Here is an 8,921-nt window from a genome sequence, read left to right as displayed (position 1 = left end):
TGCACTTAATCGAACAGTCACCAATTCAAAATAAAAAATAAAAACAAGCAACTGCAATAGCAAATCTGATATCAAATGAACTGAATTTTGGACAGAAAAGAAAACGTTTTAGAATTTTGGAGCCAAAGCACTAGAGTATTAACCGAAACACGCGGCACAACATTGATGTTCTGCATTTAACTTAAGATACCAGCCAGATTAAAGTTCTGCATTTAATGCAAAGATATGACTAACACTGTGCTTATTAATAAGTAGTTTGATATTACTGAAAAAAAAGCCATATACTACCTTCTTCCTGAAGAAACATATGAAAAGCAATATTCTTAATGGCAGTTGCAAGACCTAGATATGATAATATGGTAGTGTAAACTTTGATGACATAATTTGAGTTTGATCCTTTGTGAAAAAAACTCCAACAGCTAGAAAAAATCAAAATAGAGAAAAAGGAACTTTCGAAATGAAATCGGTCGTTGTGTATAGGGAAGTTATGAGGCAATATGTGTGTGGAAAAGTGATTCCATCTATATACATATGGCCGGATGAAGATGTTGGAAGAATCCTCTTTATCCAAATCATGTCGTATCTAATGATGAAGTTTTCAAGACATACAACAAACTGGCCTACATTCAATTGATGCAGGAAGTAGCAAACGTTTAATTTCCACTTCAGGTCTATTTAGTTCTTAACAGATTACAAAGTAACTACAGCAGTACCAAAAGAACTAATCTCTAGTACATTACCTCAAAAGGTAGTTCCACTTTTACAGATAAGATACAAATTTTTTGCAAGAAAAATTGTTCTTCTACTGCAGTTTCTCAACAAGTGGATCGCTAATTTTTTGCCCCATCCCACAATGGTGGGGGTTGCACCTGGCAGTGACCTAGTTCTCTTTTTCGCTTATTTTTCTTCTATTTGCATGTCTTTTTTATCAAGCAATCTGACATAATGCCTTCACAGCTCCGAACGAGCTCATAATTTTTAAAGACTGAAAACCAATTTAGTGAACCCGATAGAGATGCCATTAGTCTATCTTAGATTCATAGTTATAACCATGAGAGGACAGTGAACAATACTAAGCTAATATGAGTTGGCCCAAACGTTTGAACGGTCATCATGAAATAAATATGATTGGTATGAATTTATCTTCACATATTTTTCGTGCTAGAACAACATTAAGTGAGTGAGACGAGGTGTTGCAGTGCTCGGGGCACAGGTGGTGCGTCGACGTGGATGACACCCTCCAGAGCCTGCAGGACCTGCGCCATGGTGGGCCGTTGCGCCTCCTCGTCCTGGATGCACCAGCACGCCACCCTGCACGCTCGCTCCAGCTCCTCCTCGCTGACGTCGCCATGCATTCGCGGGTCCGCGACGGCGCCCACCTCCCCCTCTGCCACTTTCCCCGCAGCCCACACGGGAAAAAAAAGTGCTGTTGCTAATGTTGTCCCTGCCGTGGAGGGAGCTGTAGCCATCGGCGTTGCGCTGGCCCGAGATGATCGAGCTCGAAGAGCACCATTCCATAGCTGTACACGTCGGCGCGCTGATGGGCATCCCCGAGATCCACTCGGGGGCGAGGTACCCAACGGTGCCCCGCATCGTCGTCAGCGCGCGGCTGAAGTCCCTACCCACCAGCTTTGCCATCCAGAAATCGGCGATCTTGGGCCGCAGCTCCTCGTCCAGAAGTATGTTCTCCGGCTTGATGTCGCAGTGTATGATACGGTCGCTACAGCCGTCGTGCAAGTACACCAGCCCTCTGGCCACGCCCAACATGATGGCGTAGCGGTCGCGCCATCTCGGGCAGCACGACGAGCTTCCCAAGAGGTAACCGTCCAGGGAGCCATTGGGCATGTACTCGTACACCAGCAGCTTGTGCTTTTCGGAGCAGAAGCCCAACAGCCGGACCAGGTTGACGTACGTGCTGGATGCGCCCCAGCGTGCTCACCTCCGTCCGGAACTGCTTCTCGCCCTGCCGGAGGCTTTCCAGCTTTTTCACTGCCAGTTGGGTTTGGGTATCTTTTTTCTTCAGGACGCCGCGGTATACAGAGCCGAAGCCTCCGCCGCCCAGCCGTTCCGAGAAGTTCTTCGTGGCAGCACGGAGATCCCTGTAGCTGTACACCTCCAAGGAGGTGCCGTCCATGCTGCCTAGTCGGCGTCTCCTGGAAACAAGAATCCTCCATGCCACTAGTGCCAATGCGCCCAATCCTCCAAATATAATGAAAAGTAGAACAAGCCACCATATTTTCCTCCCTTTCTTCCGTTCCGCGCCGCGCAAATCTCGCAGTCCTGATTCGGAAAGCCGGAGATACAGGTCTCCCGAAGGCCCGGAGAGCCCGGAGTCCGTGTAGAGCTGCTGAAGGTTGCGGAAGTCACCGTGCCAGAGGCCGCACCCGCCGGAGAAGGAGAAGGTGTAGTAGGCCTGGCAAGAGCAGTTGTTAAGGCAAGCGGACTCGCACTCTGCTCTGCTCCTCTTGGCGGCGGCGCCCACGTTGAGCGAGTCGTCAGGGAGCTTCACGCCCGGCAGCAGCACGAACCCGTCGGTGGATGCGCAGCCGAGCGGCGATCTCCGGCGGCACCCGGCGCTCCAGTCACTAAGCTCCCAGTCCCGCTGTTCCGTCGGCGCGAACCCGGGAGGGCATCTGCACGACGACTGGCTTCTCGGGTCGCAGACCCCGAACGGGCCGCAGAGCGCGTAGACGTCGCACTCCCCGGTGGGCGCGGCCCAGAAGAGCTGCCAGCTCTGGCTCGCGGGCACCCAGATGTACTGCTTGGTCTGCCCCGTGAGGTCCAGCACCATCCGCGTGAAGGTGTCGTTGTGGTAGAGCACGCTGGTGACGCGCCGGTACGCGGCCGTCTCCACGTACGTACGTCTGGTTGAAGAGCACGTTGCGGGTCGCCTCGGGTGTCCCCGCGAAGACGCGGCCCGTCCACACGCCGCTCCGCCAGTAGGTCCGGGACCGGTTCCGCTGGTACAAGAACTCGCTTCTGCCGCCGGGGTCCACCGTGTCGTAGAACATCCCCGGCGACGGGTCCTCGGCGTTCCGCCACGACGCCAGCGCCTAGTACTCGCCGGTCAGCTTGTTCTCCCCGAGCCACGCCTCCGGCACCAGCGTGTCCGATGGGTGGTCGAAGCTCTGCCACAGCACCTTGGAGGAATTGCCGCCGTCGAGGAGGACCAGGTTGCCGTTGTCGCGGATGAGGACAGGTTTGACGACCACACGACGCCAGGCGCGGCAGAGGGACCTGAGAGGCCGACGAGCTCCAGGTTGCCGTCGTCGCTGGACACGCGGAGCTCGGCGGACGCAGCGCTTGACAGGGGATTGGCGCGGTTGCCGACCCAGATGACGGTCTGGACCGGGACGTTTTTGTACCAGATGCCGAGGTAGAACCGGCCGGACCTGCCAGAACTGAAGAGGCCTACCACGAACTTGCCCTGTGCCGAGGCCATCGTGTCGCCGCCCTGCAGCTGCAGCGGCTGCCGCACCGATACGGTGTCCGTCGCCGCTGAAGCCGGATCAGAGGCCAGGCAAAAGGCAACAACACCAGCAAGCGAGATAATGAACGGCGACATAATCGCACGGTCCGGTACCTAAGGGGACAGAAAAGGAGAGATGCCTAGCATCTTTGTGGAATTTGCACGCTAGAGAACGACGTACATTCCGGAAACTGGTTCGACTTCTCTGTGTGTGCTTGTCACCTTGACTTTATGCTTACTCTGATTTCTTTCTCCAACACTTCCTCCGTTCCATATTAAGTGATTCAAATTTGTTCAATTTTTTTTTTGACAAAACCACAGTAAGCGGGCTATTTATTGTCAATAGACGCAGCCGAAAGAATCCGACTGCGGGAAAGGTGATCCAGTTTTGTCCAAATATGAATCTATCTTTGCCTAAAAAACGTCTAGATACATGTAATAGAAAAGTCATTTAATATGGGATGGAGAGATTATAACTTATGATATGATACTGCGCGGTCACCTCAAACATTTTGAACTTTCATCGATTCCTAGTGAGCAAACTATTACCAAGTGATAAACATTTTTTACAATGTACACGGATGTTTTTTAAGGCTAAGATAATAAATTCTTTTCTTTCGGGCATCAGTGAAAAAATTATTACAAAGAGATCAGCTCCTTGAAAATGTTTGTTTTTTTAAGTGGAATTTTAATGAGCAGCTACGAATTTACGATCTGATATACTGCATCTTTTTTATTTACATGAACAGTTCGCATTCCTTTGCACTGATGAACAACTTATCACCTAGTGATGACTAATTTTACAATAGAATGAACATTTTTTTTAATTTCCACATATTTTTTTTTGCTAATGAGCAAGACCACTGGAGTTTGAATTTCAGTCACCTGGGCATACAATTTGTAAATCAATACTCCCTCGTATCCATAAAAAGCGTATTGGATTTAGTACAAAGTTATACCGGATCCGAGGGAGTAGCAAACTTACACATGCAATGCATTTTTTTCCAACTTAGAAGCTATATATGTCCCACATGTAATATCATCGTCATATTTTGAACTTTGCACCAGATTGTTTTCTTTTTCTAGAATGTCGAACTTAGATACTAGAAAAGAAATAAGTTAAGTCCATATGACCTCCTGAACTACGAGGGCAGGACTACTTTACCTCTGTAACTTCAAAACCGGGTACTTTACCCTCTGAACTTTGCAAAACCAGATAAACACTCCCCAAGGCAACCTAAGCTATTTTCGTATGCGGCTTTGCTGACGTGACGACTGACAAATGCCATAATGTCAGTTTTAGTGTGGGGATCAGTTGGTTTATATGGGTGAAAACCCCCTAAGTTTCCCTACTTTTCCTTATTATCCATTCCCCTATTATTTTCCTCCCGTTTTCCGTTCCAAAAACTAGGGTTCGTGCCCAGAGGTGAAATTAGGTAGAAGAAGAAACTCGCGCTCGTCGTGGGGGTTAATAGTGTCCCGTTAATTTAGATATTTCAATATGTTAAGCATGCTCGGGTTCAAGCTATCTTAGATTTTGGACAAGTGTATGCTATTTCTACATTGTGGTAAGCATGATAAATTCATGCTCTTTTTTAGTTTCAAGTTTTGATATGCAACTGAAGTGATAATGTTTTGTTATATATAGATCATCTCAAACTGATTACCGCCCTAAGCTGACATCGTGACAGTTGCTAGGCACCACGCCAACAAAACAGCTCGCAAAAACAACATAATGTGGTCTTTGGGGGTGACTTGTATGGTTTTGCAAAATTCAGGGGATTAAATACCCGGTTTTGAAGTTCAGGGGCTAAATTAGTCAGACTAAGGTCCTCCCCGCCTTGTCTTCGCTTCGTTGGTGCACCTAGCACCGACTAGGGGTGGGTGTTCGGTTTGGTTTAACCGAAATTTGGTTCGGTTTTTTCAGTTTTTCAATAATTCGGTTAATGAGAAATGTCAACCGAAATATTGTCGGTTTTTTAGCTAACCGACAATTCGGTCAACCGAAAACTTCGGTCCGGTTTCGGTTTAAACCAATATAACCGAACTTGTGAACTGATAATAAAATAGACAACATCAAATCATGAATTTAGTAGAATTTGCAACACATATATGACTAGAAGTCTTAAATAGAGAAACTTTGCCATAACTGAAGCTCTTGTAAGCTTTAAGTTGCATCAAAGTTTCAAAAAAACATCATACACAATATATAATAAAATAGATACGAGTGCATAACAAGATAGGTTTTGGACTATTTATCATCAATTGGGTTAACCGAGGTTAATAACCGAATAAAATCCAGTTAATTACACTTAGCAACCAAAACTAGAAATAGATAATTTGGTTTCGGCTAATTTGGTTTTGGTTTCGGTTAATTTGGATTCGGTTTCGGTTTTTTACGCCCACCCCTAGCACCGACAGAGGTTGGGTGGAGCTGTGTGGTTGTTTCGATCTAGCGACCTTGGGTTTCGATCAGCTTTCGTGTTTATAGTGTGGTTTCGAGTCTGGCTTTTCTGATCTATGATTTTAATCTTTGGGGATGGTTGCAACTCTGATGTGTTGGTTCCACAAGCTCTCTTTTGGCGAGATCTGACCGGCTCTGGTGATGAAGGGGCAAAGACGGTGGCCTGCTTTCGGCTCGTTCTACTGCTTGTTGCCGTCGCTAGGTGGTTGAAGAACCTTAGAGATCTCTGTATTACCTTGATGATTATTAATAGATTGTTGGCCATCTTGGGGTGGGGGGTGTTGTGTTAGGGCGTGTATATGGGATGGGGGGTGTTGTGTTAGGGCGTGTACAATGGGGTGACACATTCTTTTCTTAAGGCCGCCATGTAGGATAATGAGTAAAATACATCAAAGGTTCTAATTCTTTCGTACAGGTCAAAGTTAGTCTTGATTCTTTGAAACTGCACGTTTGAATCCTAATTGTTTCATAAGTGGTTCAACAAAGGTCCTAATGTGGCTCGGGCACGTGGCTACTTGGGCCCACACATGTCAGGTGACAGGGTGGACTTTCTTTTGCAAAAAAAAAACCATGCCTCCCTCTCTTCTCTCCCCCATGTCCACTCTCCTCTTTCTCTTCTTCTGCCCTTCTCTGGTCCTCCTCACCGCCAGCAACCTCCTGGCCGCACTTGCTCCGCCCCGTCCTGTCCAGGCCGTCCCCTCAGTGCCCCCTCTTCCTTGGATCCTCCCCGCGCATTCCCGCTCCCCTCATTTCTTCGCTCCCTCTCTCTATCTCCCCTCTTCTCCCACACCCGGAGTCGTCTCCTCTCCAACTCTCTGATGCCGCCGTCGCCGAGGATTTCTAGCGGGGAGGGGAAAAGCGAGATGGCAGGGAGCTTTTTGCAAAAGGGAGTCCACCCTGTCACCTGGCATGTGGGCCCAAGTAGCCACGTCGAAAGTAGACACGCGCCCGAGCCACATTAGGACTTGTGTTGAACCACTTATGAAACAATTGGGACTCAAACGTACAGTTTTAAAGAATTGGGACTAACTTGAGACATTTACGAAAGAAGTAGGACCTCCAATGCATTTTACTCTCGGATAATTGCTGATCATGTGGAGGAAAGAGGTGTGAAAAAGGCATGAGCCTTCTCTTATCTAAGAGATGATCTCGTCACAAGAAAGATAAGACAAAGAAAAGACAAACTCTCCATTGTAGTAGAATTCATTTTTTCTTAACATTTATTTTATTAATTTGTTCATCTAGGCATTAATTGTAAGATATGTTACTAAGAGATGACCTATTGTACAGTATATTTTGTTGTCTTGTTTAAACAAATAAAAAGACGGTCTTATCAACATGTTGTACATGCCCCCGTGGCTTTGCCCGTGGTTTGAGCGGAGCTGCTTCGAACCTTCCATGGTGATGTATTCTCTCCGTATAACAAAAGATGTTTCAAGTTTGTCAAAATTTGGATGTATCTAGACATGACTTAGTGTATAGATACATTCAAAGGGACGGAGGAAGTACTTGTATTTATTCACCTTGCAAGGTCACGTCCGTCCACAGTGTATTCAAGTTGATCGCATTCCCTTTCATGCTTTCGTGCCTGGTCCGTAGAAAAAAAAAAGAGACGAGAGGTCAGCACAATGAGTATGATTATCTTATCCTTTCACGAGAGAGAAAATACTCACTCCGTTACATAATTTTTATCGAAATATTACATGTATTTAGACGTCTTTTAAGAATAGATATATCCATTTTTGAATAAATTTGAGATAAAAAATATGAAACGGATAGAGTAGCCCGGAAATCAATATCGTACTAGCCATCGGACGAAGTAGATAAATTTGACGAATATTCTAACTAGATTAAACAGATACACAGTACTCAGCAGTATATAGAAAGTAACCTGCAACATGAGAAATTTAGCACTATTGCAACAAGTCCTAACAAATTATTATTCCTACATTAAGGGATGAGACTATAACCGGGCATGGCAGCTCGGCCTGGAAAACTATTTGGGCCACGCTCGGGCTTTATTTTGCAGCTCGAAATTGAATCGTCACGGCCTTTCTCTCCTCCGTGAGGCAGCCCGACCTCAGAAAACTACTGTACTTGCCCCTAAAAAACCAAAAAACTACTGTACTCAAGGATTACACCCAAAAAAAAGAAAACTACTGTACTTGCCCCTCGAGTCCCCCAGACTCGTCCTGTACGCATATCCCATTATAAAGCTCTTTACGCTATGTTTTTCATGAGAGTAAATACACTCGCAGTTGTATAACTATTGAAAAAGGCGTGCCAATTTAGTACTAATTTTATAGAACTGTTATGTTTGAGATTTTTTTCGAACCGGAGTCCCAAGGACTCGATCTATTAATCAAGAGGATTAGAGTTGCCTAGTTAATATACGGAAAACCAGGCAAAACCGTAACAAACATCCGTGGCACCGTCATGGAACATGACCGCACCAAGAACCACACTGGCCGACCTGGTCACCCACACTCACTCAACGCACGCAGTTGAGAAGATAGCCGTCCAGATTGCTCGCAGAAGTAATCGTCATCACACACACTCGTCCTGAGCTGGCGACTCCGACTTCCCCCACAAACGCCCATGAACGGGTCACCGCCTCTACACGCACGCAAGCTCGTGTCAGCCCATGCTAAATAGTCGGGCACTCATGCTAGCGACTAAGTGGCGCCGATTTTGATATCGAGCTTCGAAGGGACAATATGCAAGGCTTGCGCCGAATAGGAACTCCGCAGATCGGAACACCCATCACCAAGTCATCGTCATCACACATCACTCCTCCGAGCCGGCGTCTCCGACTTCCGAGCGACGAAGCAAAACAAACCTTAGAGAGCCATCGAACACATCGGAAGGACCGACTACCAAGAACCATCGCCGCAGTCCAAACTCCACTCGACCGTCGTCGTTGCCACAAGAGACGCCAACGAACTCCACGCAGCCAGGTGCCCACAAACCACGGGTCCCATGGTCGAT

At 46.9% G+C, this 8,921-nt stretch overlaps 2 pseudogenes; both read right to left on the bottom strand.

Moving 5' to 3' along the window:
* Nucleotides 1-1,114: 1,114 nt before the first annotated feature.
* Nucleotides 1,115-3,395, bottom strand: LOC100834592 (annotated as a pseudogene).
* LOC112270703 lies at nucleotides 2,799-3,565 on the bottom strand (annotated as a pseudogene).
* Between the last annotated feature and the right edge of the window lie 5,356 nt (nucleotides 3,566-8,921).

Source organism: Brachypodium distachyon, chromosome 2 (assembly GCF_000005505.3).
Source record: "Brachypodium distachyon strain Bd21 chromosome 2, Brachypodium_distachyon_v3.0, whole genome shotgun sequence".
NCBI lineage: Eukaryota > Viridiplantae > Streptophyta > Magnoliopsida > Poales > Poaceae > Brachypodium > Brachypodium distachyon.
Note: the sequence above shows the minus strand (reverse complement) of the source record. Positions and strands in the feature narration are given on the sequence as shown.